Below are 6,000 nucleotides of genomic sequence, written 5' to 3'. Positions count from 1 at the left end.
GGCTAACCCTTTGAGCCTGCTACTATATATAAAACTTACTTTGAGATGAATTAAGCAAAATAATGGTACTGTCATATCAAAATCATAATGGAATATGAAGAAATACTTGTCTGAACAGTCAAAATACTGAAAGTCTAAAACACAACTGCTAGTCTAGTCTGACAAAACCTCTACTACTCAAACTGGAGAGCCATTGGGATAGACCCCCAACTGACTCAAACTGATATGAAAGTAATAAAAACTAAAAATCTAAGAAAGTAGGTCCTCAAACCATGAGGACTCACTAACTATGGGATGTAGGTAAAGGCACTCGAGAATCACGGTCACTGCTAAGACTGAGCACCTGAACCTACATTATAAGATAATATATGTGGATCAACACTTTGGGAATGTACTGAGGATATGGGTGTGCATGCATTTACTTGAAACAATATCATTACTCTTCAGTAAAATCATTCATGCAAATAGGAATGACTCACATGGCTTGAATAAGTCTAAATTATAAAGCTCATAAATCATGTAGCACAAATCTCGTGAGTCATTATACTTAACTTTAAAATCTATACTCTCCTCTTATTATCAGAACTTAAAGGCTAAAGAAAGCTTTAAAAAAACTTTCAAGCTCATGCTTTTATCTTGTGGAGAGTAAAACTTCTTTAAAACTTAAAGACTTAGAACTTTTAGGAACTTTTAACACTTGGGATCTCTAGAACTCTTTTAGACTCAGGAGTTTCTTCTAACCGACATAAACCATGTGCGCTAACATGGAGTCCAATATCTTACCCACGTTGGGGAGAGATATTGTACCCTTGCCATCAGAATAAAATCTTAACTTTAGTGATCACTATCTCGGCCTCAGGCCCATAAATCTCAATCCTACGGTGGCACGTAGTTCCGAGGCATCAAACCTTGGAATCATACCAAAATCAGTGCTAAATAATACTCTCATACTTAGCTCATAACTTTTAGAAAATCCACCTCAAAATAAATCAAGGGTCTATAATGAAGACCAAAATATATCCCTCTTTGCTTTAAATCACAATCAAATGTGGATTCCTATCTTAGCTTAGACCTATGGGGTCAAATCTTTAACTAAAATCTGAAAATAGCTCAATTATAGGGTACTCATGACCCAAACAACCTTGAACAATAAATCTTAAAATGGGGGTCTATCAACCCAAACAGTAAATCTCAAGTCAATATCTCAAAATCCATGCTTAAGAATGCAATTACTCATAAGGTATCTTGAAATCAATAATTTTCATCAAGATACCTTATGAGTAATTTCCATGAAAATTGAAATCATGAATCCTAAGACAATTCATGGAAAATATCAAAATCTTACAATAAATGATAATGGGTGAAAAATCCTAACTCAATTTCATGTAAAATCTCATAAATTGTAGAAAACTTGTAAGTTAAAATAAGCCTTTGGACTCGAGGGTGAAAGGATTACCCTTGTTCAAACTCCATATACCTTAGATTGTGAAATTGGATGAGCAAGCTTACTTGAGACTCTTTTTGGAACTCTTGAGAGAGGGTTCTTGAAGCCTTTGACTTAGGAATCTTGAATCTTAACTCAATTTGTAAAATCTATGGTGAGTTCTGGAATTTCTTGGAGGAAGACTTGGATTTTCTCTAGAGTGTTACTCTTGAGAGAAAATCCTAGTTTTTGATGTCTATAAGAATGTAAAGCTATGTGCTTCGTTTTGGCTATATCTGAGTGTAAAAAGGGTGGAAAAAGGCGAAAAAGCCCTTTTAAAAATGACTTAAAATCACTGAACGGAATAGGCGACGGTGGGTTCGATGGTCCGTCGAGGGCCCGATGGTTCGTCGGCCCTGACCGTCGTACCTGGGCTAGAATTTGGACTTTTTGCCTTGCCTATGATGGCTGGGTCGACGGTCCATCGGTCTTACCATTATTTCTAACCAGAATTAGGTCTCACTGCCTCCTCTGTGATGGTTTGGGCGATGGTCCGTCACTAGCTCGATAGTCTGTCGGCCCTCTCCGTCGCACCTGGGTAGTTTTGACTGCTTTCTATAAAACGTCCATAGCTTTCTCTTTCGGTGTTAGATTTTGATAAAATGGGTATCGTTGGAAATATAATTCAATTTTCCATGTGATAAAAAGTCAAAATTAGGAAAATTAAATATGGCTTAAACACTAATCACTTTGGAAGTCATTCCTTAATCTTTTAAAGGCGAAATTAGTCTTAACTTGACAGACTCTAATGACTTAGACTTCGAGGGAACTTTGCGGGGTCTCACAAGGCTAAAGGCTTAAGGAGGCTAACCAGGATCATCTTTTAGGATAGATCAAATGGCATATAAAAATGTATCTAATCAAAGAAATGCCTGTATCTACTCTTAAACTCAACATTCTTTATTTGGCTTTTCAAACACACCGAGAAAGTTCTAGACATTACTAAAAAGAATAGACTATCACATGTACCTAACACTCATAACACATTTTCAAATCAAGACGGATCCATACAAACTCTCAATATAGAAACCAAAAGAATTCAACTTTAAGCCAAAATCATAAAAGAGTCAATCAAAGATCCTAGGTGTCTCAAAAAAAGTCACTCAATTTTCACAGCATGCTTATAAAATTCAAAACTAACTTGAATCAATCAGTCATGTGTATTACCTAACAAGGGAAACTAATATTCAAGACGTTCATCACCCATCCATTATTGGGAAAATTCCCTAACTATGTCTAAGGAAAAATTAATTTTCTCCTAATAATAAGAAAGGATACTGAGTTCAAATGGCTCCCCGTCAAGAAAGAACTAAAAATGAAAATCAAGGGTGGATGAAGTGTGCTTCTACTCAGAAGAAAAACAAAAAACTTAAAATAAACCCATCAAAAAACTTTTTATGTCTTGGATTTTGTAAGAAAATATTGCAAAAAAATCCTAAAAAAATCTAATATACTGGAGAGGGGCATGGATGAGAAATGGCACAGATGGCCCAGTTCGTAGGTGTGAGAGGTTGGCCTTGAAGGGTTTTAAGTGGGGTAGAGATAGACCGAAGATATACTGGAGAAGAGTGATTAGATGTGATATGGAGCAGTTACAACTTACTGAGGACATGACCCTTGATAGAAAGGTTTGGAGCAAGAGTATTAAGTTAGAGGGCTAAGGTGTGAGGTCGAGTCGTAGTCTGTAAGTATGAGGGTTAGGCATAGCTTGGTTGGTAGTTCTAGATTTGGGGAAGGGGTTCTTTGGTTGGGTAATTGAACTTCTTTTTTTGGGATGATGCTTCTCTGTTATTTTATCATTTTACTCGCCTTTTGGTCTACGGTCCTTCGTCTTGAGCCGGGGGTTTATCGAAAACAACCTCTCTACTCCCTCGGGGGTAGTGGTATGTACTGTGTACATTTTACCTTCCTTTGACCCTACTATGTGGGAATATACTGGGTTTGTTGTTTCTTTTTTTGTTGTTGTAATCTAATATCACATTTTACCTTAAACAAATCAAAATAGTACCACCCCATACTTGAAAAGATGCTATGTCCTTAAAACAAAAAATCAAACATAAAATAAGGGTTTGGAATACTCTCTGAGACCTCTAAGCCTAGCTAAAAACATGCATTCTCAAAACTTTCCATCATATGGCTTAAAAGACCCTATACTCAAGATTCATTATGCTCCTTAGCTTATATTTTAGTTATTTCAGACTTTCACTAATTTGTAAAACCAACAAAAAAAAAATCAAACAAAGTGGCACTATAAAAATAATAAAAAGGTAACTTTATTAAAAATTGAGTTGCCTCCCAAGAAACGCATAATTTATGTCACAATATGATAAAGTCACAACCACTTTAGGATTTCCTTCCTCGCTTTCTTAATCTTGATATAAATTACTTCTTTTCTTAATTCATAAAGGTTAAATATCAAGATTTTCCCTCATTCTCAACTTCAGTAAATCCTAAGATCATATTTATGCTTTTCTACTATAGGCTCAGGTTCACTTTGCAGCTTATGCAGTTTATCTATTTACACCTTATGGCATTCAATAGTAAGTTTTTTAGGTTGCACAGTTGTAAGCTCACACTCATCCACACCACACTTATATTCTTGTACCACTATGATCATGTAGAAATCCTAGTAGTATGAAACAGTATTCAGTGCTTTATACACTCTAAAAGTGACCTCATCATCATTCACCCACTTTTTCAAATTGCCTTATCTCACATCCATTAAATCTTCTCTAGTCACTAAGAATGGATATCCAATATGATTCACACTCTATAATCTGCTTCATAGTTAAGACCAATAACACTAGTAAGGATTACAAAATTAACAATGTTGATGATTACATACTCTATGATCCCTTCAGGAGCTATTCTCGATCTATCAATGGGATGTAGAACTACTTAGGAAGTTCTAGGTTTCACCAATCCAAGAGTATTGAACACTGATAGGAGCATCAAATTTATACTTTTCCGTATGACACGTAATGCCTACATCATATTAGTTTCACCAACTTGTAGAGAAATGTGAAACTCCTAGTGTCTTTGAGCTTCTTGAGCAGTTTGATCAACATCCTCGTAAATCGCTCCTAGTGTCTTTGATATTCTTGAGAAGTTTTCTCAACTATCTCAAAAAGCACTCCTCAGTGAGTGCCACAGTCTCTAGATATACATATCGCTTCTTATTAGTCACAACCTTATTCAAGTACTTAGCAAATTTGGGCATTCACTACAAAACATCAAGTAGAGGAAGATATATGTATAATTCTCTCAATGTGTCAAAAAATTTCTTAAAACATTTATCCTCTTTTCTTTTCTGGAGCCTTTGTGGGAATGGTGGTAGAAGTCTCTTATTTTTTACTTGTTTGACTGCATTTATTGCAACTGCCTTCGTTGGCACCTTCTCTATTATCAGACTTGATCTAGTCCACTTATTATACCACATGTTTTTTTAGTTGTGAGGAACATCATCTAATTATTTACTATATTTGAAGCTGATTGCCATCACTTATACTAAATTTGGTTTAGTATCTTTTGCTAAGACACCTTGTGGCTTTGTATTTTATGCTTCAACCATCTGTCCTATTTGTTTCTTAAATTTTTGAGTGGAAAGTTGTTCATTTTTGAAGTCTGCAGGTATTTTATCCTGATTAGCTTCCATCTATGCTTGGTTGGCCATGATTTTTCAGCAACTCCTCTATATTGCTAGATTAAGAACTAACATTACTTTTCTAAACTTGTTGCTAAAAATTCTCTCTAAACTTGGTTGCCACACCATGAAAAATTCGGATAACTCTGCTATTTAAGATTGTAAATATTAAGTTTTGAATCCACATAATAAATGGACTTTGGACTTGCTCCACACAAGTCTGCAAAATGACCACAATCTCCATAGATTTCACACCAAGTTTGAACCTGCTGAACTGCATTAACTAGGGCCTGAGTTTGAGATGTACTCAACTTATTAAATTGGGTCATCACCTGATTCTAATATATAGCCAATTTTTCAGCTAATATGGTGATGCTATCAACTTCTAGCATACCCGCATCCCTTTTTACTCTACCTTTAGATACATCATCATGTCACTTAGGATTAACATGTGCAATATGATTTAAAATAGTGTACAATATATGTATTCTCTAGAACATGACCACCTACAACTGAATTTAACAAAATCTTTGTATTATGGTTGTAAAAATATGGGCCAAAAATTATTCATCTACTAGTGATGTGGGCAATTTGTGAGGAGACTCTTCAATCTCTCCCAGGCCTGATATAAATTCTCCTTAGGCTTCTACTTGAAGCCCAATATTTCACTTATTAACTTTGTATTTTTGTTAGATGGGAAGAATTGGATAAGGAATTTCCTAGAATGGTTGTCCCAAGTAGTGATCGAATATGAAGGTCCTACCTTCAACCATTTCTTTCCTTCCTCCAAAAGTTAGAACGGTAAAAGAGTGAGCCTCATATAATCAGTAGGGAGATAAATTCACATGAATAAAAAATTAACTGATCTCCAAAA

At 35.3% G+C, this 6,000-nt stretch overlaps 1 non-coding gene across 1 annotated transcript; it reads left to right on the top strand.

The window, feature by feature from the left end:
- Positions 1–5,698: 5,698 nt before the first annotated feature.
- LOC124890104 lies at positions 5,699–5,805 on the top strand. Its single transcript, XR_007048956.1, has one exon. It is a non-coding gene; the product is annotated as a small nucleolar RNA R71 (small nucleolar RNA).
- Positions 5,806–6,000: the final 195 nt, after the last annotated feature.

Source organism: Capsicum annuum, unplaced genomic scaffold, assembly GCF_002878395.1.
Source record: "Capsicum annuum cultivar UCD-10X-F1 unplaced genomic scaffold, UCD10Xv1.1 ctg1184, whole genome shotgun sequence".
Classification (NCBI taxonomy): domain Eukaryota; kingdom Viridiplantae; phylum Streptophyta; class Magnoliopsida; order Solanales; family Solanaceae; genus Capsicum; species Capsicum annuum.
The sequence above is the reverse complement of the archived record's forward strand: the minus strand, read 5'-3'. Positions and strand labels throughout refer to the sequence as shown.